Here is a 26,945-nt window from a genome sequence, read left to right as displayed (position 1 = left end):
GAGATGCCACATGCATGAACTGTGACAAGAAAGGGCATTATGCCAGGGTATGTAAATCTACTCTAAGGAGAAATAAACCCACTTCTGCGGCTCTCTACTCACAAAAGAAACTAACTGCAGCCTCACCGGGGAATCTATCCAAGGCTATCATCAACGTACAAATTAACGGGCATATGGCTGAGGCTCTGATTGATACCGGTAGCTCTGAAAGTTTCGTCAACAGCTCGCTAGTGAAGGGCAGGAAATGGAAGATCCACCCGACAGACAATATGGTATGCATGGCCGCCACATCACTACAGTCCCGCGTACGAGGGTACTGCAATGTTGAATTGGACGTAAAAGGGTACACGCATCGGGATGTAAGGGTACTGGTGCTTTGTGATTTATGCGCAGACGTAATTCTGGGTCATAATGTCCTCAAGCAGCACACGAGCGTCGAAATACCCTTTGGAGGAAGCAAACCTCGTCTAATTTTAAATGCTTTGACCACCGCAGAGGTAACGTCCCCCCAGCTGTTTGCTAACTTGTCGCCGGTCTGTAAACCGATAGCGATCAAATCGCGGTGATATACCACTGCTGATATGAACTTCATCACTTCAGAGACCAAGCGATTACTGGAAGAAGGAATTATAGAACCGAGCGATTCGCCATGGCGCGCACAGGTGTTGGTCACCGCCAATCAGAATCATAAGAAACGAATGGTTGTCGATTATTCCCAAACGGTCAATCGTTTCACCCAACTCGACGCCTACCCTTTGCCGCGCATAGACGAGATGGTCGAACGCGTGGCCAATTATAAGATATTCAGCACCATCGATTTGCGAAGCGCCTATCATCAAATTCCCATCCGAGAGGAAGACAAACCTTACACCGCATTCCAGGCAGGTAGACGCCTCTACCAATTCAGGAGGATTCCGTTCGGTGTCACGAATGGAGTAGCTTGCTTCCAACGAGTTATGGACGACATCATCTCAGATGAAAACCTCAAAGACACTTTTGTTTACGTGGACAATGTCACAGTGTGCGGTAGGGATCAGGGGGAACATGATATGAATCTGGACAGATTCTTGAGTATTGCTAGAAAATATAATCTGACTCTCAACTACGAGAAATGCGTATTCTTGGTAAGGTCAATTGATCTTCTCGGCTACACGATAGCCGACGGCACGATTAGGCCTGATCCTGAACGATTGCGCCCACTTCGTGAGCTACCCCCACCTCAGGACCTGCAGACAATGCGCCGGGTGATCGGCATGTTCGCTTACCACGCGAGATGGATTTCCCAATACTCCGAGAAAATACATCCCCTAGTGCATTGCAAAAACTTTCCACCAGATGCCGCTGTTGTAAAAGCTTTCCACAGCCTCAAAGATGATATCAGTAATTCCGTGGTATTATCGATCGATAGCTCGGTGCCCTTCGTGGTGGAAACAGATGCTTCTGATCACGCGATAGCTGCTACGCTTAATCAGTCTGGGCGACCCGTCGCGTTCTTCCCGAGAACTCTCTCTGGGAGTGAGCAGATACACTCGGCAATAGAGAAGGAAGCGTACGCCATTGTCGAAGCCCTACGTAAATGGAGAGACGATTTACTGGGAAACCATTTCACGCTCGTCACGGACCAACGATCTGTGGCATTCATGTTTGATGGGAAAAATAACGGGAAAATTAAGAATGAAAAAATTATGAGATGGCGGATAGACCTAGCCTGCTATAGTTACGACATAGTTTACCGGCCCGGGAGGGAAAACCCTGCTGCAGACACCTTCTCTCGGGTCTACTGTTCGGCGACAATCAGTCAGGCTTTGCAAGACCTCCATGTGTCTCTGTGCCACCCGGGGGTAACCAGAATGGCACATTTCTTGCGCAGACAAAACCTTCCCTATTCTATTGAAGATATTAAACAAATGAATGCTTCATGCCCTGTTTGTGCTGAACTAAAACCCAGATTCTATGGCACGGCTTCTGGCAGATTGATCAAGGCCACTTCTCCCTTCGAGAGACTAAACATTGACTTCAAAGGGCCCCTGCCGACCGAGACAGACAACAGATACATATTCACTGTTGTTGATGAATATTCAAGGTTCCCTTTCGCATTTCCGTGCTCGGATATGACCTCGGGCACTGTCGTGAAATGTCTGTCTGACCTCTTCGCTATGTTTGGGAAACCTTCGTACATACATTCAGACAGAGGGCCGTGTTTCATGTCGGCCGGGCTAAAACAATTCCTATTAGAGCACGGCATAGCAACTAGTCGAACGACGGGTTACAACCCACAGGGTAATGGGCAGGTGGAGCGATATAATGGAGTTATTTGGAAAGCCGTAACTCTGGCGCTGAAATCGAGAGGACTGGGGCCCGAGCAGTGGGAGGTTACCCTTCTCGACGCTCTGAATTCCATACGCTCTTTGCTCTGCACGTCCACCAATGCAACTCCTCACGAACGAATGTTTACTCACCAGCAGCGTTATGTTGATGGCCAATCGGTGCCCAACTGGCTAACCCATCCCGGAACAGTGTTCATGAAACGCCCGGTACGACAAAGCAAGTATGAACCCATGGTGGAAGAGGTCGAACTCATCGATACTAATCCAGAGTATGCTCATGTCAGGCTCCCGGATGGCAGGGAGACCACTGTGTCGGTTCGCCATTTGGCTCCGTCAGGTACTCCTCCCGCAGGTACACCACCATCTGGCACTCCTCCCTCTGACATCCCCTCCCCAGGTGTCCCCCCCCCCCAGGAATCCACCCGAGAATGGTGGCGACGGAGCTGCCGCGTTCCACCCGAGAGCGATCGGGGAGTCATCCCCGGCACGAGTCGAGGCTCACCAAGAGGATCGGAAGCCTCCCTCAAGTGAAACCGCCATTTACTCCCGGAGAGGTCGACGGATAATACCCCCTCGCCGACTCAATCTGTAAAGGGGATTATCGGCATCCTCGATGCTCATGCTCCTATATGCTCGTTACATAATATATAAATGCTCATTACCATGCTCCTACAACTCAAAATAATCCTCACTGCTTGGCATGTATGCTTCTGTAGTTTAAATAGTTCGCGTTGCTTGAAATGTATACTCCTGTAGCGCTGAAGTAATCATGGTGCGTTAGTTGGGCCTCTAGTTACATTTTAAAGACGGGGAAAATGTGGTGAATTGAAGGTCGTGACGTGTGATCACATGTTGCACGGCTCGAGCACGGAATGGAAAAAGCTAAGGTTCCGCTCGGTCGGGGGGATTGTCCCAGGGGCATTGTCGTTTACAGCGGCGATTCACTTGGTGCTCGTTGAATGGTGAGAATTGAGAGTATATCGGACTCCGGGCTTATACTGATTTATTTTGCGGTGATTAGTTGCACGTGTATACCTTACTGCTTATGTACTCCTTGCTGCACCTGTATCCCCTGATGTGCCCGTAGAAGCGGCTTCAATCAAATGGAATAAAGCCTACACTCTGAAGGTTCTTCTCTCGTTTTCATTTCATCCATGAGCCTTAACTTTCGATACAACCTCCCCCCCTTCCCTACAACAAAATAAACCTCTCCTCTCACCCTCTCCTTCACACACCAAAGTCCTCCCGAATCCCCCCTGAAGGGTCTCCCAGCCTTCGACACAGGCCCTGAACCACCACCGGTGCTCTTGCCCCATACATGTCTGGTCAGTACCACAATTGACACCACTGTTGTGAAGATTGATCCCAGACAGGCCACCAGCTGTCACAATTATACAAGGTTGTTTGACAAATGGGTGTTCGACCAGCAGTTGGCCGTAGCCCAAACTTGAGTGTATTTCAGGGATAAAACACAAGTGGTGCAAGAAAGAACACATCGACATGGCACTGTACACAGCAAAGGAAAGGGTGACTGGCTTTTTCTTTCTGCCCTCTCTCTCCCGGATATGCTCTGCCACTTACATAAACGAGAGAGTTCATAGAACACGAGAACCCGCACAGTGTTCAGGTTTATACAAGAGGGCCTTGCCATTAGCGTGAGTTACATTCTCGAAAATCCCCGTGAACCGCAAATCTGCAAACTTCGGGGGTAATGGGGAAAATATGGTGAGGGATTTCACCTTTAAAATTTGTCCAAATTGTACCCGAAATTAACATGTTTGTGCATTGTTTTTTTGATATTTATTTTAATGAATAAAGTAGATATTAAGAACACAAAACGAAGTTTGTGATCTTAAGTTATTATTTTTTCATATGCAGCCTGTGGCTGCTGGTTGCATCATTACCGCGGGTGCGCGGCGGTACCGCTGATGATGCCCCCCTCCCCCCGTTTCCAGTAAGTTGGTACTCATTCTTCTGACCTCGGAAGGATGACGGGCTGAGTCAACCCACCTGGAGTTACTTAACGGCTCGACAGGGGCTCAACTCAAGACCCTAAGATCTTAAGCCAGCCACCTTAACCGTCAAGCCAACACCAGGCTCGTTTTCCTCTCTGAATAACAGAAAATACAGTTTATTTTCCATTAGTTATTAGGATCAGGAAACTTATCTTTAATAATAAACATGATGATAAACTTGATCTAATCATGCGATCGCGATGTTGGCAATGGTGCCGATAAAGATGAGTTGATGTGGAGACGATCGGTAAATATCCATAACTACCGCCTCTTCGTCACCTCGAAATACATGCCACGCTCTCTAATGCTACATATCGATATATTGCGTGGTTCTTGGAAGTATTATGAAGGCGCTTTGTTTTATTCTTCATGTATATACTGTAATTCGATTTGAATAAGAGTTTAAAGAGGTTTAAAGGTGTGCAAGTAAAAAAAAAAAAAAAAAAATTGCTCGTTTTACCACCATTTCCCAACGTCAGTTACATCACCCTATCTAACATGTTACGCATTCGTTATTCGTGCCTGTCGTATGTGTCCTTTATAACGTCATTCAAAACGGTAAGCTTGCTATTTGGATGATTTTCAATTTTGTTTGACTGTCAGGCAGGCAGAATAAAAAATATTATCACTCCTCTCTGCACTCCACATGTGTGATCAGGACAAATTCAGAGCCAAAGTACGTTAAAACTAACCCCATTAATGTTCTGATTTGTGTTCCAAATATAACATATGATTTAAATAAGTTGTTCTCGATCATAAACTGATAAGACGGATGGATGGACGGACGGACTCAAACCAATTGCTTAACCTCGCTTTTCTCTTCGTGCGTGCGGGGTAACACCGTATGCCTATTCCAGAAACCTCCCTATGTCGAGGAAACCACTCATAACCATGAGATTGTTTTTTTTTTATCTGCAAGAAGCCAAAAAGCGCTCGATACCGCAAGATCATTTCATATCTGGAAGCAGCCCTAACTTCGAAGGGATTCATGCAGGAGTCGATGATATGAAGAAGCAGTTAAAACGATTAAGGAACGATAAAGCTCCTGGGCTGGATAATACTCATCTTAGAGAATTGCAGAAGGTGGCAGAGCAGGTAAGCGTGATGTTAGCGGATATCTTTAACACCTCATTGGAGTCGGAAAAGATACGGGAGGATTGGAGAGTAGCAAATGTAACACCATTCTTTAATAAAAGATCCAGAGAAGAATTGGGGAACTATAGACCCGGTAGTTTGACTTCAGTTTGTAGAAAGGTTTTGGAGACATTAATTAAGGAATGGCTCGGGGAAACATTTAAATAATTTTAAACGAGTTAAAGACAAGTCTGAAGACGACGATGGTTCCACGAGCGGTATTTGACGATGTAGATTGTTTCAGAAGTCAAGAATGAGACAATGTGATAATGTTTGACCAAGTTATAAAAATGATCAACATGATGTGGTATGAGTGACAGGTGACAGTGACACTGTATGAGTGACAGTGACAAAAGAGCTGCAAAATGTCGAAAACCTGGTTTTGTTCAACAACTTTCAAAATTTGACCTTTGCATAACTTTTAAAGGTCACAAAACAATGTTGTGGACATTAAAATAAGGAAACAGGATAGGTGCTATAGCTTATTGGAGTTAGTTCGTTGAAGAAGGTCGAAAACCCGGTTCGATTCCCACAACTTTGAAAATTTGACCTTTGTGAACTTTAAAGGTCAAAGGTCAAGGATTATGACCTTTGGTGCAAAACTTCCTCTGGAACATTCCAGGAACAATATAACGTCATATAGGCTATGTGGCATTTCGCACTCCTCGCATTATCCATACTTTGATGAAATCAGCGTAAAAACAAACTTGAAGGGGGCGCCACGAACAAGGTATTCGAGATAGAGCAAAATGGTTTCAAGACTTTAGGTGTGGAATGACCTCAAGATTATGCATAAAAAATATTGTCATCCCAGCTCTCAAAGTTTGGGTAGTCGTCTGATTTTTATGTGAAAATTCGAAATTTTCTAAGTTCGTGACCTTGTGACCTTGACCTTGGGACGAAAATGAAAAATCGAGCTCCTTGGGGCTATGCAGGTGATATTGGGCTAACCAAATACCGAAACCCCTGCCAGATTCGACAAACCCCTCGAAGAAGATAAATTTTTATGTTAAAATTCGCAATTTTCTAAGTTCGTGACCTTGTGACCTTGACCTTGGGACGAAAATGAAAAATCGAGCTCCGTGGGGCGATGCAGGTGTCATTGGGCTAACCAAATACCGAAACCCCTATCAGATTCGACAAACCCTCAAGGAGAAGATGCAAATTGAAATTAGCTACCCCCTAAAAACATGTTTTTTTGGGCGTGGCTATGCCCATAATGGGCGCACCACACCCATTCCCAGGAAAACACAACTCGATCATGATATAAACCTCCCACCAAAATTTTATCAGGATCGGATCAAAACCCACGGAGCTTTGCTCGGGACAGACAGACAGACACACAGACAGACTGACAGACAGACAGACAGACAGACACACAACAATAACGAATATAGTGGTCACTTATTTTTTTCGTGAAATTTTTTTTTCGTGAACCAATAGTCCGTGTGGATTTACTAAAGGGAGAACATGTTTAACAACTGTATTAGAGTTGCATGAAGTCGTTTCTGATTGGATGGATGAGGGAGATGTTGAATATCAGAAGGCATTTGATAAGGTACCACATAGGAGGTTGTTAGGTAAGGTGAGGGTTTGTGGATTGGCTGGTCTAGTAATTGGCTGGATTGATTAGTGATTGGAAGTAAAGGGTGTGTGAGTGGAAGGATGTCTCGCTGGGAGGATGCAAGTCGTGGGATCCCGATGGATCAGTATTAGGACCATTATTAGTCATAATTTGCATTAATGATTTGGATAGTGGGGATAAGAATCAGCTTTAGAAATTTGCATTTGACACAAAACTTGGAGGTGAAGTAGATAGCAGAGAGAGGGTCGTGATCAGATTCAGGAATGTCGAGATATTTTTTTATAGATTGGGTAAAAGATTGGTAGATGTAGTTTAAAATATAGAAATGTAAGGTGTTTGGGATGGATATGAACAATGAAAATAGAGATTACATGATGCAAGGGGCCATCTTGGAGCGCGTCACACAGGAGAAGGATCTGCTGGGGGTGGTAATAGATACGGGGGTAAGCAAACAACACAGTGCCAGGTAAAGGTAAGTTGTGTTTGTAGGGGATAAGTTAAAAGAGCCAGTGTTAACACTGTATATGAATTTAGTGAGGCCGCATGTAGACTATTGTGTATAGTTTTGGTCACCACATCTTAGGAAGGATACACATGCCATGGAGCGGGTACAGCGTCGAGCGACTCGATTCCAGACCTAGCGAGACGAAGAAGCTATGAGGAACGTTTGAAGGAGACAGGACTTTATACATTGGAAAGGAGGTGATTACGGGGAGATTTGATGAAGATGTTTAGGAAGATGAAGGGTGTGGACAAGATAGGTACAGTGGAGGTTTTTACCAGACTAGACAGCGTTATGACCAGGGACCATAGGTTGGGGGGCAAAATTGACCAATTAATGCACCATAATCCCAAGAATGAAGCCAGACATAACAACAACATACACACACATGATGTACTGGTAACTACTAACAAAAGCCATTATATTTGAAGTTATGACCTTAATGTATAACCAATCAACTGATTTCCCAACTGCCCGGATCATCAGCTGGACACTGTTTATATATCATTGAGGTTTCGATCCTTTCAGCCCAGAAGGTGAGAGGTAGGACAGTATTAAGGGAAGGATATTTCAGCCAGAGAGTGTTTAATGCATGGAATGGTCTCCCCAGAAACTGCTCGCTCTGTTCAGTGTGTGCGGCCACAGTTGGAGTTTAGTTTGCTTGTGTATTAAGTGGCCTATTGTGCTTGTTAATTATCTTCTTAATCTGGTATTCTGTACCCTATTGTTCTGTCGGATGATGAAATTATTTTTATTTCCTAAGCCTGTGTGTGCCACGTGTTCCTGCCATCTTTCCTGTAGCAACATTTGGGTTTATTGATCGACTATCAGGGGCTACCGGGCACTGCCGGGAGAGTCGGGGGAGTGAGGGAGGGTATACCCAGCACTGCCTGGCTGGGTAAGCTTTTCCTGGCGGTAGTTTTGGGACGTCATGGACATTGAAAAGCCATAGAGTTATTGGCCTCATGGTGGTTACCTTTTGCCTGCGGGCCGGAAGCAGCGCTGCCTGACCCCACATCCCAATATACACTTTGTAGGTGGCCTCAAAACGGACATCAAGGCCAACGTGTGACAGCTTATAGCCTTGCCCACATTCTGAAGTACCGACACCCAAAATTTCAGGCCTCCCGGTGCTACGGTATGCCTGGTGTTGGCTTAATGGTTAAGGTAGTGGGCTTGGGATCCTAGGGTCCTGAGTTCAAATCCGGCTCAGCTGTTGAATTAACACCAGGTGGGGTTGACTCTGCCTGTCATCCTTCCGAGGTCGGCAAAATGAGTGCCAGCATGCTGGTATACTGTGTCGGAGTGGCGACCCGTCCAGGATTGTTCCCAATAGCCAAGGAGACTGCTTCGGCAGCACCAACGCTCTGCACAGAGTATGGTCCTAATGGATGGATGGATGGTGCTACGGTTCGGCTGTGGAAGAATAACGTATAAACACACAATCTCACACACACGCAAACAACTGAAAATATAATATGTCCGTAGATAACCATGACAATCACAAATCTGTTACTAGCTTCATTATCATGACCAAAGTGATTTTAGACTGTGTTCGGAATAGGAGGCGACTTAATCTGCTGGGCCTCACCTCGTCCAAATTGAATCTTAAGTCAGGTGTCCGTGGGTTTATAATCCCAGGTGTGTGCGGTTCCTGCCTTTCGTCCGTTGCGGTTTCGGGAGTGGGCCGTACATGCTCTACGATGGATATAAAGGGCCAGTATCATAAAATTGTGTACATATCTATCTATATATATATATATGTATTATAAGATATACCTGCTACGTGGGAGTATAACGTAAATCAAAGTTCATTTCAGGATATGAAGTCATTCTGTTTGTTTATTGAAAATTTCCAGCACAGTTTTGACTGACATCGTATCTCTACTCTGTGGAGTAAAATACCAACGAATAAGGATCGATGAAGTCGGCCTTTCTCGGACGCATGATTCAATGTAGGAAAAGCTCGCTGCGCCCTGCAAGATGACGTGGAGAGAAAAACGTCGTCGGTACACGAGGGCCGTTACAGTTCGACATAAAATAGCATCGACGATAAAACTCCCTTCAAACAAGATCGCTCTTGTGGCAAGAGTGCTTTGTTTTGAAACAAATAAGTGAATAAAAAGCAGAAACAAAAAAACAGCTCGTGGATTCGCTCCAACATAAACCTCGGGTCACCAGAGACAGCGGTTCCCGTGACAACCGGCATAGCCCATCTAGGCCGAGGCCTGGTGAGGCCTGGCGAAGCCCGGGCCTTTGTCGGCGCTTCCCGTGACCAATGGGCCTCTCAGGCGGCGACGCCGGGCCTCACCGGGCACCTATCCATCTCGCCTGACGGCTTTTCTAGGCCGCTGTCTCCCCCGCTAGGCCAGAACATATGCTAACAGAACTCAGGCAAAAGGACTCAGCCTGAACTCTGCATCGAGCAGCTCCTGTGGAGGGCTTCGCACCACTTGATTGTCCACAGGACTCGCCACTTTGGCCTTCGACGCAGAACTTTGCGAACAAAGCGTGGCGCCAGGCCCTGATGAGGGAGACTAAAGCTCAGGGCGAGACCCGAGGTGTTCGGGGCACGGGTGTTGATTTAAAAAAAAAAAAGAAAGAAGTCGATATTGTGGAAGGAAAGAGCAATTTTAATCACTTTACTCCTTTTTTTTTTGTTTTCGTTTTAAGAACAGCAATGACATGGAACATCAAGACCTTTCAATGGGGGTATGGATCATTAGATGAGGGACCACTGTATTCACATTTCCAGGAATCACGGATTCCCAGCCTGTGTTCGGTGGATCCCTCGCCATCCTCGTCAATGTCCTTGTAATCCAGAATAGCAAACAATGTCGTTATCTTATGATGCCAATCAGGGTCAAACCCGTATTTTAAAGCGCGAGAAGTCTACAGTCGTGGCAATTAGCAGGCCATCTGCAGTCTGCCTGACCTTTCGCGAGGAGCGCCTGGCTCTGGCTGCCTGGGCCAAGCAAAGGTAACCTTTTCCACCACGCTAATGGCCCCTGCCATTATGAACCAGCGGTTGGAACGCCTAACTAGTTCCGTAACATCTTAAATGCAATTATCGTTCATTCGTCCATAACGATGCAGCACAACGAGTTGGTATGCAATGGAATATTTTTGGCAATTTTATTACGTAATGGCCCACAAATATTAAATTCCCATCTTTGTGGCTGATAGTCCAGCGATGTCATTACCACCACGGAACCGTCGTCGTAACCTTGCAATGTAATTGGTACCATGATCACGTGATAGACGGTACCTGGGACTTCAAACCTTTAATTGTTTATTTTACCTGTAAATGTATTTTGTTATAAGCGTGCAGTTTGTTTCCTTATGTATTTATTTATTTACTTATTTACAACGACCGATACCTTTACGGTTACTTCGTTGTATCGTCAGTGTGAAATTTATGGGTATCCTGATTCCAGGGCTATCAATTACTATCTAATATATCAAGCTCATTCGAACCACTGACTGATTGACTGATATGAATGTTTGGTACCTTCCAGGTGACATAGAAGGCTGAAATTTTCGGGTGCCGGCAGATATCAAAGCCAATACACCTGAGAAAAATCACAGAACTGTCGGAAAGCATCCGTAAATAAAAATAAATGAAAATAAATAAATGAAAAAAAATAGATCCAGGTGAGCGACCCGAGACAATGGGGAAGCACGGTTCGTTATTGCTTACAATGTGTAAGCATACCCCACAAGTATATATATATATATATATATATATATATATATATATATATATATATATATATATGTACTTAACGTGAAAGGCAAATGGATGTGTCTTGATTTAATGCCGGACATTTGTACTTCATTCTGTTCTTGTTCTTCCCGGATCGCACATACGGCCATATGGAGAAGTTTCTGGCATTGTATATAGAGGAGACAATCCGTCCATAAACATACACAAAGGAACCGAGGTCGGACTCATTCATGAATTACCGCTTCTCCTGCAGTGAGCAGGTACGGTTATGAAGGAAACACCAAAAACACTCGTCTTCCACGACTACGAAGTCCATGTTTGGATTCCAAAACAACAATCCAAATCCAAAACAATCCAAATTTATTCCGAAAACGATGTCCGTCAAGTTCCATTCTTCTTGAACTGATGGTGTTCCTTGACCTTTAAGTATGGCATTGTCCCATAATAGATCTCCATTGGTAATATGTGAAGACCGGTGGATGTTTGGGCTTTTTATCATGAGTCTTGTACAGTTACCTCCTCCACCGAATGTGGATGGAGGTTATGTTTTCACCCCTGTGTCTGTCTGTCTGTCTGTCTGTCTGTGAGCAGGATATCTCAAAAAGTTATGGACGGATTCGGACGAACTTTGGTGGAGAGGTTGCACGTGTGGCAAGGACGGAATGATTGGATTTTGCTGAAGATCCGTATCTGAAAATTTTGAAAGTGATTCTTCACCATTAAGAGACAGGACCTAGACCAATAATGGAGCACGATATCGCAAAACGTTATGGATGGATTATAACGAAACTAGGTGGACAAGTTGGTTCGGTGACAACAACAAGCCGATTCGACTTTGGTTCAGGTATGGATCCAGATCTAGCCTCTCTGTGGGATACAAATGTAAACTGTTCAGCCTGGCGGAGGTACGCGCTCTACCGAGTGTCGTTCTCGTTCCCATTAAATTTATGTTCTAAGACCTTGGTCATTGTCCATTTCTCCACCACATATAAGTACAGATCATCTTGTGACCTTGAATCAAGCAAATGTTATCGGCATAATCAAAATCAGTGATAACCTTTCAGGATATCTTCAACTACTACTTAGTTTAATGGTAAATCCACGCTCTCGTTTTTCCTTTGTAGCCATTTTTTATGACATGGTCAAGTACTATTATAAATAGATTAATTCACAAAGACTAAGCAATGGAAGTGAAGAAACAAACAGCCACCCAGACATGAAATACTGTTCTCACGGACATTCGTTTTGGTGATTGAAGGCTTTCCAAGCAGCTTTCACATATCACGTGAAGGACAGACATGTTAGGACACATCAGTGTAATTTTGCTGGAATTAAAAGGACCTTAGTACACGATGGACAAATCAACATAGCATACAGGATTTGAACCTCGGATCCCAGGGTCACGAGCAAAGTGCTCAGATAGGAACACCAATTGTAAACTGGGACGTATGTTGGATTTTCTCAGAGGGGGTTTTATACAAACTCAAGGCTCATGGAAGATCTACAACATAGAATGGATCGCGATGTAACAGAGCGAAAGGAACCGTAGAGAGAGGGGGGGGGCACACTGACATCAGGGTTGAAGGACAATATCGACTTGAGATATTGAAGGATGAAGGTTGAGACTTCAACAAGTAAGGGATGTGAGAAAGAAAATGGCTGAGGGGAGGACGCATGAGTGGACAAGCTGGATTCAGAAACAAATGCTCAGCAAGGAAAAACTGGAAATTTGGAAAGAGCTTTGGGGGGAGGGAGAGGGGGGTTTATGGGGGAAGCAAAGATCATGGTTTTGGATGAGGGATGATCTGAGATGGTGGTGATCATCTGTCTTTGAAGACCTGGAGGGATAATGAGATTGAAGAGAATGTGTAAGATGGTTCTACAGGCAGGAAAAAAAGGAACAAATTAAGTGGAGGAGAGTAGTGATCCTTGATTGAGGTAGTTTCACTCGGAGTGGGTTGATGATGGACCACGTGCATCCTGCAGAAACTTGGGGTGGGGACAAAGAATGGAAAAAACAGAGAGTGTAAGACCAGAAAGGAGGTGGTAAAAGACAGAGAGACAACTGACCTGTCTGCGATGGCATCGTGATAGGCCTATAGACTCAGCTTCATCGTGGGAGATGCCAATAATCTTGCAGACCTTGGTTTCCATGACGTCAAGCTGAGCAAGGTGTGAGGCCAGGGTACCAGTCCAGAGGGGAGAGTAGTATTCCATCAACCTGCGAATAAAGACCTTGTTAGTGGACAGGAGTTCAGGTGTGCCAAGGAAGGACATTGCACGATGGAGGATGCCCAGTCGGTGGCTAACTTCAGAGGCTAACTTAGATATGTAGTTTGTCCAACAAGATCATGGCTGATAGTGAGGCCCAAAGCTTTGAATGACTGAACTTCCTCAAAAGGATCATTAAGAAAGTGGATAAGCCTGGTGTTGGCTTAGTGGTTAGGGTGGCGGCTTGGGATCCTAGGGTCCTGAGTTCAAGCCCCGTTGGGCCGCTGAATTAATACAGCAGGAGGTTGACTCAGCCTGTCATCCTTCCAAGGTCAGCAAAATGAGTACCAGTACACTGGTAAGGGGGACACTGCATCAGCGGCATAGCCGCGTCCCAACCAATGATGAGAGAGAGAGAGAGAGAGAGAGAGAGAGAGAGAGAGAGAGAGAGAGAGAGAGAGAGAGAGAGAGAGAGAGAGAGAGAGAGAGAGAGAGAGAGAGAGAGAGAGAGAGAGAGAGAGAGAGAGAGAGAGAGAGAGAGAGAGAGAGAGAGAGAGAGAGAGAGAGAGAGAGAGAGACCGAGAGAGAGAGACCGAGAGAGAGAGACCGACAAAGAGAGAGAGAAAGAAAGAGAGAGAGAGAGAGAGAGAGAGAGAGAGAGAGAGAGAGAGAGAGAGAGAGAGAGAGAGAGAGAGAGAGAGAGAGAGAGAGAGAGAGAGAGAGAGAGAGAGAGAGAGAGAGAGAGAGAGAGAGAGAGAGAGAGAGAGAGAGAGAGAGAGAGACCGAGAGAGAGAGAGAGAGAGAGAGCGAGAGAGAGAGAGAGAGAGAGAGAGAGAGAGAGAGAGAGAGAGAGAGAGAGAGAGAGAGAGAGAGAGAGAGAGAGAGAGAGAGAGAGAGAGAGAGACAGAGAGAGAGAGAGACCGAGAGAGAGAGAGAGAGAGAGAGCGAGAGAGAGAGAGAGAGAGAGAGAGAGAGAGAGAGAGAGAGAGAGAGAGAGAGAGAGAGAGAGAGAGAGAGAGAGAGAGAGAGAGAGAGAGAGAGAGAGAGAGAGAGAGAGAGAGAGAGAGAGAGAGAGAGAGAGAGAGAGAGAGAGAGAGAGAGAGAGAGAGAGAGAGAGAGAGAGAGAGAGAGAGAGAGAGAGAGAGAGAGAGAGAGAGAGAGAGAGAGAGAGAGAGAGAGAGAGAGAGAGAGAGAGAGAGAGAGAGAGAGAGAGAGAGAGAGAGAGAGAGAGAGAGAGAGAGAGAGAGAGAGAGAGAGAGAGAGAGAGAGAGAGAGAGAGAGAGAGAGAGAGAGAGAGAGAGAGAGAGAGAGAGACCGAGAGAGAGAGAGAGAGAGAGAGAGAGAGAGAGAGAGAGAGAGAGAGAGAGAGAGAGAGAGAGAGAGAGAGAGAGAGAGAGAGAGAGAGAGAGAGAGAGAGAGAGAGAGAGAGAGAGAGAGAGAGAGAGAGAGAGAGAGAGAGAGAGAGAGAGAGAGAGAGAGAGAGAGAGAGAGAGAGAGAGAGAGAGAGAGAGAGAGAGAGAGAGAGAGAGAGAGAGAGAGAGAGAGAGAGAGAGAGAGAGAGAGAGAGAGAGAGAGAGAGAGAGAGAGAGAGAGAGAGAGAGAGAGAGAGAGAGAGAGAGAGAGAGAGAGAGAGAGAGAGAGAGACCGAGAGAGAGAGACCGAGAGAGAGAGAGAGAGAGAGAGAGACCGAGAGAGAGAGAGAGAGAGAGAGAGAGAGAGAGAGAGAGAGAGACCAAGTGTTTGACCAACTTGTGATTCTATTGAGGTCTTCAGAGAGGGAAGAGGCTGCTCTCTGTCTTTAAGGAAGATGAGGAATGTCGTGGCTGATGGTGGAGTCATCAGCAAATAGATAAAGGGGATTTTCCAGTGTCAGACAGATCATTGATGAAGATCAGGAATAGAACTGGGCCCTATTCCCGAACACTGCATTGGAGGCACTCCAGCCTTGACAGGGAGAGAAGATAGAGAGGATTCCGTTGCATTTCACCCATAGAGTTTGCCATATCTCTCCATCAGGAACACACCAATCATTATTATTCTTCATCTCTATCTATTTCTCCGCTTCTTCATCTTGATATACTCTTCTACACTAGTTTCCTTCCCAAACCTGTCAAACTCACAAACGCTTGGTTCATTGACTACCCCCCCCCCCACACCCCACCTGCAACATGACTTTCCTCCATGCCTTCAACAACCCCTCATTTTACTCCCATGACGTCGGTCGTGTGTAACACTGGCCTACCTCTATGGTGTGGAAATGGTGTCACTGACAGAGAGACAACAACAGAGGCTGCAGGTTTATGAGAACAACTGGGTCAGGAGGATTTCAGAAGTGAAAAGGGTGGATAGAAGGAGGATGGATGAACTGAGGGAAGAGATTGGTGTGCATATGAGCTTTACAGGGAGATTAATGAAATTCTGGCTGAGATGGGCTGGACACTTGGTGCAGATGGGAGAAGAGAAAATGGCAAAGAGGGCGGTTAGGTTGAGGGAGCAAGGTCGGTGAAAAGAGGTTGACCGCAGTTGAGATGGGAGGATTGTGTGAGGAGGGATATCCGTAAGGTAGGGGTGGTTGGAGAGAGGGAAGTCGAGGAGTATCATGGTCAAGGCAGGGCAGAATATTGCTGCCATTGGACCTCACCCCTTGTAAAGGGAAGAGGAGAACAAGAAGAAGATGTCTGTCTCCGTATATCGAAATTGGGGATCATGAGAAGTCCAGTTGGCATACATTGCCTGCATATGACCATCAACTACCTTTCACATCCATTAACGGTATCAAACCCCTACGCGTTAGTACTCTCCCCTTCATCATCTCCTACACATCATCTCCCATCTAAGGCTCCCTCACCCCAACCCTCTATCAGTTTCCCTCTTGCTCCATGGCCTTTCCAAGTTTGGCTGCTCCCTCCACATTCCTGCACCCTGGCAACAGTGCCTCCTTCCCTGTCCAAAACGGTGTGAACCTCAAACATCCAAGGTCTCCACTCCAACCTGACAGATCTCTCAATCCAGGCCACTGCTGATAGACTGCACATCATCTGTTTAACATAATCCTTCCTCCCACAGAATGTCACTGATTCCTTCATGTCTCTCACCGGCTATTGTCCCCACCAGTTTGATAGACCTGAACCACATCCTGTGGCGGAGTTGCACTTTCCATCAATAACTCCATTTCTCACTGTCTGTGTACTGATCTTACACCTCCCAATCCTCAAGAGTACCTTTGGCTGCGTCTTCCCTTCCATTCCCACCTCTTGTTTGTCTGTGTTGTTTCATCCTACAAACAATGATGACTTCATTTCTCACTCTACCACTCTCTCTCACTCTCTCTCTCTCTCTCTCTCACTTTCTCTCTCCCTCCCTCCCCATCTCTCCCCCTCCCCCTTTCCCCCCTCTCCCTCCTCTCCCCCCTCTCCCCTCTCCTAACAAATATGGACCAACTTTTAACCACTCATGCAAACTCTCTCTTCCTCATAAGTGGAGATTGTAATTGTTATCATGCTAATTGGCTCGGTGCTGGTACCCTCTCACCAGCCATGGCACTTCAGCAAAGGATTTCCGTGTAACCTTTCTGACCCGGATTTCTGCCAATTGTAAATCCTCACTTCTGGACTTGGGAATGACCAACTTTCTTGCTATTGTCTCCTGTTCTTCTTCTGTTTCATCTGACCACGCATGAAGTTGGTTCATCTGATTATGCGCTTGTGAGAGTCAGCATCTCTCTGGCTATTTTCAGGGATTGGCAGGGGCTACAAGTAGCCATCAATCTTAAGGACTGGTCTCCCATATCTACTGCCCTGGAGATTAACTCAGCCTGGGAATTCTTCCACAGAAACCTCCTCTCCCTAATGCACAGATTCATCCCATCTCGTCTACCCTTCTTCCCACCCATGGTACACCGAGTCCTGTGGTGAGGCAGTTGCCTTGAAACAACTCGCTTTCTCTTCCTGGAAGGCAAATTCGGGCAAAGGCAATCTCAGATCATTCCACAAAGCCTGCAACAAGTATGTGTCCACTCTTAGGAGAGCCAGAAAACAACATCTATCCAACCTCCAGAATGAAATTTCAAACTTGTCTCCATCCTCTAAAACCTGGTGGTGTCTTGTTAAGTCTTTCTCTGGTGTATGATTCCCTTCCATCCCTTCCCTCTCTTCAAATAGCACCACAGCCAACTCTGTTTGTGAGAAGGCCGAATGCCTCAATTCTTTGTTTGCTTCCGAACCCTGTGTCCCTAACCCCTCACTCTCAGTACCCAACTGCTCCTGCACTCTGTGTCTTTTGCACCTGAGAAGGTGGAGAAGGTTCTTTCAACCCTTGACTCTGACTGTGTTATTGGACTGGATGGCATCAGCTCACATGTCCTAAAAAAAAACTACTATGCTGCTCTTGCACATCCTCTCTCTGCCCTTTTCACCCTGTTATTTACCCTAGGTTGCCTTCCATCTGCTGGAAAATCTGCCAACATCACATCATTGCATTAAAAAAAATGCAAAGTCAGATCCCCTTAACTGCAGACCTATCAGCTTGCTTCCAATCATCAGCAAGATCATGGAATCCATCTTCGCAGTTGATATGAAATCCTTCCTTTTCTCAAACAACCTAATCTCAGATCATCAATTTGGATTCAGACCAGGTCACTCCACTGCACCTGCTTCTACTCTCCCAACAATGGATGGAGGCCCTGAATGTCAGACGTGAGATCAGGGCCATCTCTCTGGACATATCTCAGGGTTTCGATACAGTCTGGAATCCTGTCTTACTCTCCAAACTGTCTGCCTATGGCATCCAAGCCGACTCCACACATGACTTTCTGACTTCCTCAACTCTCATAGTCATAGCCATCGTGTAGCTCTCAATGGAATCCTCTCATCTCCTCCCCCCTGTCAAGGCTGGAGTGCCCCAAGACAGTGTTCTGGGCCCAGTCCTATTCCTGATCTTCATCAATGTTACTCTGACTCTGGAAAATTCCCTTGATTGATTTGCTGATGAATCCACCTTTTGTGTGACATCCCTCATCCTTCAAACTAGTAGGCTGCAGCTTCTTCCCTGTCTTCAGATTTTGAAAATCACAAGCTGGTTAAACATTGGAATATACATCTTTCAACCCTGACAAATCTCAAATTCTCACTATCACTCTCTGAAAGGACCATCTGGAAAACCTTCCCATCTACTTTCTTAACAATCTTCTTGAGGAAGTTCAGTGAATCAAACTCCTGGGTCTCACTATCAGCCATGATCTTTCATGGGCAAACCACATTTCAAAGTTGGCCACCAAGGCCATCCACCGACTAGGCATCCTCCGTTATACAATGTCCTTCCATGACATGCCTGAACTCCTATCCACATAAAAGGCTTTCGTCTGCAGCTTCATGGAGCACTGCTTTTCCCTCTGGGCTTGCTCCCCTGTCTCATATCTTGCTCAGCTTGACGCTATAGAAACCAAGGCATTTGAGATTATTGGAATCTCCCGCGATGAATCTATGGGTCTATCACTTCTCTATCACAGACAGGTCGGTGGTCTCTTTGTTCTTCTACCACTTCCTTTCTGGTCTTGCACCCTCTGCTCTTTCCATGCTTTGATCCCCCTCGGTTTCTGCAGGGCAACACGTGGTCCACCATCAACCCCTTGTGGTGAAACTACCTAAATCCAGGATCACTGCTCACCTCCACTCATTTGTTCCTCTTTTTCCCGCTTGTGGAACCAACTTCCACATTCTTTTCAATCTCACTTTCCTCCATGGCTTAAAGACATCAGAGTTGAGGGTTTGGACCTCAAGATTGAATTCCCTCCAGGGTTTCCAGTTTTTCCTTTCATTTCTGTGATTGAGAGTTTGCGGGATGTGTTCATTGGAAGAGTGTATGGCTTAAAATGAATGAATCGAGAGTGCTTCGGATGTGTTTGTTGAGAGAGTTAATAGATTAAAATGAATGAATGAATGGAGAGTACGTGGGATTTATTCATTGGGAGAATGTATGGATTAAAAATAATGAATGGAGAGTGTGTGGGATGTCAGCATTGGGAAAGTGAATGGATTCAAATGAATGAATGGGGATTGCATGGCCTGTGTTCATTGTGACATGAATGGATTGAAATGAATGAATGGAGATTGTGTGGGATGTTTTAGTTTGGAGAGTGAATGGATTACAATGTACATTGCATGGGATGTTTTCATTTGGAGATTGAACGGATGAAAATGAATAAATGGAGTTTGCATGAAATGTTTTCTTTGGGAGAGTGAATAGATTAAAATGAATGAATGGAGAGTGTGTGGAATGTGTTTACCATGCACCTTCCCAGCACTGCTCATGATGACCCTTAATGTATCCTGACCTTTGTTTGTCGTCTTCATTTGTGTGACCTTTGTCCTCGTTATGGGATCATGATGTACGAAGCACCGCACGACCGCACTAGGCTGCAGAATGAACTCCACATAAATACTAATGCTCAATGGTAAAACCATGATTTCGTGATGTTTAATGTTGTATACATGACATGATGATGTTTAATGTTATATCCATGATATAATGATGTTTAATGTTATGTACAATATAAAATAATGATCATTGTTTGATGTTTTATACATGATATAATGATGTTTAATGTTGTATACATGATATAAGGTTTAATGCTATACACATGATATAGTAATGTTTAATGTTATATACAATATAAAATAATGATCATTGTTTGATGTTTTATACATGATATAATGATGTTTATTGTTGTATACATGATATAGTGATGTTTAATGTTATATACATGATAAAATAATCATCATTGTTTGATGTTTTATACATGATATAATGTTTAATGTTGTATACATGATATAGTGATGTTTAATGTTGTATACATGATATAGTGATGTTTACTGTTATATACATGATAAAATAATGATCATTGTTTAATGTTATATAAATGATATAATGATGTTTCATGTTGTATACATGATATAATGATGTTTCATGTTGTATATATGATATAATGATGTTCAATGTTAGATACATCATACAGTGATGTTTAATGTTGTAACATGATAAAATAATGATCATTATTTGATGTTATATACATGAGATGGTGATGTTTAATGTTATATTCATGATAAAATAATGATCAATATTTAATGTTATATTCAGGATAAAGTAATGATCATTGTTTAATGTTATACACATGATATAGTGAGGTTTAATGTATATCCATAATATAGTGAGGTTTGATGTTATATACATGATTTCGTGATGTTTAATGTTTATACATGATAAAATAATTATCAATGTTTAATGCTGAAAACATGATATAATGATGTTCAATGTTGGATACATGATACAGTGATGTTTGGTGTTGTATGCATGATAAAATATTGATCATTGTTTTATGTTATACACATGATATAGTGAGGTTAAATGTTATATACATGATATAGTGAGGTTTGTTGTTACATACATTATTTCGTGATGTTTAATGTTATATACATGATAAAATAATGATCAATGTTTAATGCTGTATACATGATATAATGATGTTTAATGATGTATACATGATAAAATAATGATCAATGTTTAATGTTTTATACATGATATTGTGATGTTTATTGTTGTGTACATGATAAAATAATTAGCATTGTTTCATGTTATATACATGATATCATGATGTTTAATGTTGTAATTGTTGTATACATGATATAATGATGTTTAATGTTGGATACATGATACAGTGATGTTTAATGTTGTATACATGATAAAATAATGATCATTGTTTGGTGTTATATACATGATATAGTGATGTTTAATGTTACATACATGATAAAATAATGATCAATATTTAATGTTATATTCATGATAAAATAATGATCATTGTTTAATGTTATACACATGATATAGTGAGGTTAAATGTTATATACATGATATAGTGAGGTTTGTTGTTACATACATGATTTCGTGATGTTTAATGTTATTTACATGATAAAATAATCAATGTTGAATGCTGTATACATGATATAATGATGTTTAATGTTGTATACATGATAAAATAATGATCAATGTTGAATGCTGTATACATGATATAATGACTTTTAATGTTGTATACATGATAAAATGATGATCAATGTTTAATGCTGTATACATGATATAATGATGTTTAATGTTGTATACATGATAAAATAATGATCAATGTTAAATGTTTTATACATGATATAGTAATGTTTAATGTTGTGCACATGATAAAATAATGATCATTGTTTAATGTTATATACATGATATAATGATGTTTAATGTTGTATACATGATAAAATAATGATCAATGTTAAATGTTTTATACATGATATAGTAATGTTTAATGTTGTGCACATGATAAAATAATGATCATTGTTTAATGTTATATACATGATATAATGATGTTTAATGTTGTATACATGATATAATGATGTTCAATGTTGGATATATGATATAGTGATGTTTAATGTTATATACATGATAAAATAATGATCAATATTTAATGTTATATTCATGATAAAATAATGATCATTGTTTAATGTGATACACATTATATAGTGAGGTTAAATGTTATATACATTATATAGTGAGGTTTGATGTTATATACATGATTTCGTGATGATTAATGTTTATACATGATAAAATAATGATCAATGTTTAATGTTTTAGACATGATATAGTGATGTTTAATGTTATATAGATGATAAAATAATGATCAATATTTAATGTTATATTCATGATAAAATAATGATCATTGTTTAATGTTATACACATGATATAGTGAGGTTAAATGGTATATACATGATATAGTGAGGTTTGTTGTTACATACATGATTTCGTGATGTTTAATGTTATATACATGATAAAATAATGATCAATGTTTAATGCTGTATACATGATAAAATGATGTTTAATGCTGTATACATGATAAAATAATGATCAATGTTTAATGTTTTATACATGATATAGTGGTTTAATGTTATATACATGATAAAATAATGATCAATATTTAATGTTATATTCATGATAAAATAATGATCATTGTTTAATGTTATACACATGATATAGTGAGGTTAAATGTGATATACATGATATAGTGAGGTTTGTTGTTACATACATGATTTCGTGATGTTTAATGTTATATACATTATAAAATAATGATCAATGTTTTCTGCTGTATACATGATATAGTGATGTTTAATGTTGTGTGCATGATAAAATAATGATCATTGTTTAATGTTATATTCATGATATAATGATGTTTAATGTTGTATACATGATATAATGATGTTCAATGTTGGATACATGATACAGTGATGTTTAATGTTGTATACATGATAAAATAATGATCATTGCTTGATGTTATATACATGATATGGTGATGTTTAATGTTATATACATGAAACAATAATGATCAATATTTAATGTTATATTCATGATAAAATAATGATCATTGTTTAATGTTATACACATGATATAATGATGATCAATGTTTAATGTTATATACATGATATAATGATGTTCAATGTTTAAATTTTTGTATACATGATATAATGATGATTAATGTTAACGATAAAAGAGGAAGCGATTTTCCGTGAGGTTTAACAGAGAACACTGCAGTTAAAAAGAAAACATTGCTGTTTGGGCATGTTTTATCGCCACGCTAATGTCCTGGCACACTGTCTACCCTCCCCTTACATTTCCTTCCCTTGCTCTTACACTGCCTTCATTCCCCTTATCCTGCCATCCCTTTCCCTCCCCTCATGCTGCCTTCCCTTCCCCCTATGATGCCTTCCCCTCTCCTCACAATGCCTTCCCCTTCCTTCATGCTGCTGCTGCCTTCCCCTTCCCCTCCCCTCATATTGCCTCCCATTTCCATCATCATGCTTTCCCTTCCCCTCACACTGCCTTCCCATTCACCCCTCATGCTCTTTCACCTTGATCCCACCCCTCTCTCTCCCTCCAAACCCCACCCCCCCCTCTCGCACCGCTCTCACTCTTTCTGACCCGAACCCTCCATCTCTCCATTTCTTTCTCTCTCTTTCTCGCCACCCTTCCATCTCTCTCCCACCCCTCCAACCTCCCCTTGCTCTTCCATCCCTCCCCTCTATTTAGGGGACTGTAGCATGTACGAATCAGAATCGGATTGAGCCGACCGGAGGGGTGCAAAGGTAGATGCAAGCATACATACCTTTGCCAGGTAGATAGCGTGGGTTTTAAATGCCCCCACCCTAGGTCTCTAAAGTGTGTGTGTGTGTGTGTGTGTGTGTGTGTGTGTGTGTGTGTGTGTGTGTGTGTGTGTGTGTGTGTGTGTGTGTGTGTGTCTTATTCGCTATCTCCATATACGGGTTTCAGAAGGTGGAATGGAGTCCTCCCAGGTCTCGAAGTATCCACCACCATTTCTGTAAGGGTAGTCACGAATCATCATAGACCAAGCTGTGAAGTTTTCTGTTGTCAAAGTTTTGTGCCAAGGGCTCTCTTCAGGATCGTCACTGAACCCCTGGCAGCTTCCAACTGCAGTTTGTTTGTCCTAATATTCCCAGGGATGGTTTTTAACATCTCTGTGTGGTTCTTCTTGATCATTCCCATTGCTTCAATGATCATTGATACAAGTTCAGATCACTTCAACTTCCAGGATATTTTCACTTCATTTTTAGCTCACCTACACACACAATTCCAATGAAACTTCACCACAACCTTCATCACCCATGATGTACCAAAGTTTGTTCATGACATTAGAAAAATTGGGGTCAAAAGCAATTTAAGGGGGGGATTGCCACCCAAAATATGTTTTTGCTTTCTTCTCAGAAACTACACAAACAATTTCGATGAAACTTGACCACAACCTTAATCACCCATGATGTACCAAGGTTTGTTAATAGCATTAAAAAAAACATAATCCAAAGGTATTTACTTCCTTCTCCATTATATGTTTTGTGGGCCATCCATTCATACCAATGGTTACCTGGTTATGTTATCCAGCCGCTACCAGGTGAGCACCCAGGGGGTATTGCCCCTGTTTGAGATCTTGGTGTGTGTGTGTGTGTGTGTGTGTGTGTGTGTGTGTGTGTGTGTGTGTGTGTGTGTGTGTGTGTGTGTGTGTGTTTGGCCATTAAGCATAACATATCATTCTCTTTACTAACACCACCTCCTCACCTCACCTTTCTCTCACCCCCCCCCTCCTTCACTCTCTCTCTGTCCCATCATCACTCCCCCCACATAATAAAATGCAGCACTCTCCTCCCATCTCTCTCTCTCTCTCTCTCTCTCTCTCTCTCTCTCTCTCTCTCTCTCTCTCTCTCTCTCTCTCTCTCTCTCTCTCTCTCTCTCTCTCTCTCTCTCTCTCTCTCTCTCTCTCTCTCTCTCTCTCTCTCTCTCTCTCTCTCTCTCTCTCTCTCTCTCTCTCTCTCTCTCTCTCTCTCTCTCTCTCTCTCTCTCTCTCTCTCTCTCTCTCTCTCTCTCTCTCTCTCTCTCTCTCTCTCTCTCTCTCTCTCTCTCTCTCTCTCTCTCTCTCTCTCTCTCTCTCTCTCTCTCTCTCTCTCTCTCTCTCTCCATATATATCTCTCTCTCTCTCACCCCCTTCCTCACATTCATCCCTCCTGCAGCATATAGCAATGTTTGGTGAGGCGTCGCTCTCCCCACAATCCCCATCAGCAAAGCGATCCCCACCCCCGTCCTTACTTTACGTTGGATCAGACTCCGGGTGCCCGCCCCAACTCCAGCGAGGACCCGTGGCACAGCCCTAACGTTCCTCCTTTGAAGTTTTTCCGATAAAACCCTCGCTCAACGGGGGGGGGGGGTCTTGGCGGCCCCTTTTGAAATGCCCCCTTTGTCCGCGTGATCAGCTCGCGTCCCATTGTGCTTCCTGTGCCTCGCTCACGCGGCCATGACGTGGCCACGTATCCATGCCGAGGACTTGGGGAGCCCCCCGGTTCCCCTTCCCTCACGAGGACCCTCACACCTTCTCGTATCCATGTCACACTCACGGACCAAGGATTCAAGGAGCCCCCGGCCTCCTCACAAAGAATCCTACCCCCCTCTTGTTCTCCACCTTTGACGCTCCTCGTGTGCCATTCTCGGTCTCTCCCTGAGTGGTCCACTGCACCATCCCTGCTAATGACACGTCACTAATAAATTTGTTCACCTAAAGGCTTTTTCTAGCGTATCGCTCCGTTTGATCAAATCATGGCTGGTTTACCACACAATCTAAATTGTGCTCTTTTTTTTTTAAATCATTCATCATCATGATCACGATCATCATCATGATCATCATCATGATCATCATGTACAATGCCTTGCGGCGTGTGCAGAGCGTTGGTACTGCCGAAACAGTTACTCGGGTTACAATTCTGGTCGGGTGGTCACTCAAACCTAAGCAGTCAGGGTCGGAATTTGTAATTTGGCCATAGTGCGGGAGATAGCCCGCCTACTCTTAGTGAAGGACACCGTGGGATCTTTAACATCCACCAACAAATGCCGGCAGACGGAACGCCTTTGAACGTCCATCCGAGGGTCGACACATGTTGATGAATCACCTTGCCTGTGAAACACCGGGATGACAGTTTGTAGCAAGATTGGAATTCAAACTCAGGCTTGACTGCTTAGAGGTGAGTGTGCATACCTCTAGAGTCAAGGCTATCCTGCCAGCCTCTGAATCCCATTATGAATCACAGACATTATTTTAAATCCTGGTAAAACTCGAAGCCATTTGGTAAATAACGTAATAATAGGAATCGGTTTTTGACAAGGCTTCTCTACTCGTTTAACTTTTATCTCTTACACCCCTCACACAAACGATTAGTTGTTCTTTGTGGTTATCCTGTAAGCAAATGAAGTTTAACTTGTAACTACTCTTCGATAAAACATCTAGAGATCCTTCACTGCAGCGTATTATCTATCCCAAAGGTCGTTCCCAATGACCTCACCACCAGACAGCGTCATGCCGCCCACCTTTCAGAGGGTCTCCATGTACACTGCATTGTATTAACTCAAAGTTGTTTTGTTTGAGAAATTACATTCCTACTATTAATTTGCAATTGGACACTGGCTTTGAGACCAATACAAATTTTTATTACAGACCCTGGGAATCAGAAAGCTACATATATCGAACAAAAGTTTCAAATGGACCAACTTACCACCATTAGAGCATTTAAATTGTATCAGACGTGGCAATAAATGTGAATTGTTGCTCCCAGCTTGCCGGTTCGATGACAGAAGATGCCATTACCATTTTTTCCTCTTTCATCCCTACCCCGTTTCGAATGACCCGTGGGTACGGGCAACTTGCAAGAGCATATAAATGATCTTCGAGTGTTTCAAACAGGAGAGCCAATAACGCTACTGTTTTTTTTTTTTCAACAAAAACAAGGTTATCAGATCAAATGATTGGTCACGTGACACTTGCTTCAGAAGAGACCATGCCATACTCACCCAGTAACTCGATTTATAACATCTG

At 43.1% G+C, this 26,945-nt stretch overlaps 1 long non-coding RNA gene across 1 annotated transcript in view; it reads right to left on the bottom strand.

Moving 5' to 3' along the window:
* The window catches only part of LOC147011365 (uncharacterized), a 121,882-nt gene extending 96,612 nt beyond the window's left edge, over positions 1 to 25,270 (bottom strand). Inside the window, exons 1-2 of the long non-coding RNA XR_015051811.1 lie at positions 25,172 to 25,270; positions 19,833 to 19,909 (exon numbers count right to left, since the gene is read on the bottom strand). This is a non-coding gene — a long non-coding RNA (uncharacterized LOC147011365). The remainder of the gene's footprint in view (positions 1 to 19,832; positions 19,910 to 25,171) is intronic.
* Positions 25,271 to 26,945: the final 1,675 nt, after the last annotated feature.

The sequence above is a fragment of the Eptatretus burgeri genome, chromosome 15 (genome assembly GCF_056783735.1).
Source record: "Eptatretus burgeri isolate ZD-2024b chromosome 15, Ebu_testis_v1, whole genome shotgun sequence".
Taxonomy (NCBI): domain Eukaryota; kingdom Metazoa; phylum Chordata; class Myxini; order Myxiniformes; family Myxinidae; genus Eptatretus; species Eptatretus burgeri.
The sequence above is the reverse complement of the archived record's forward strand: the minus strand, read 5'-3'. Positions and strand labels throughout refer to the sequence as shown.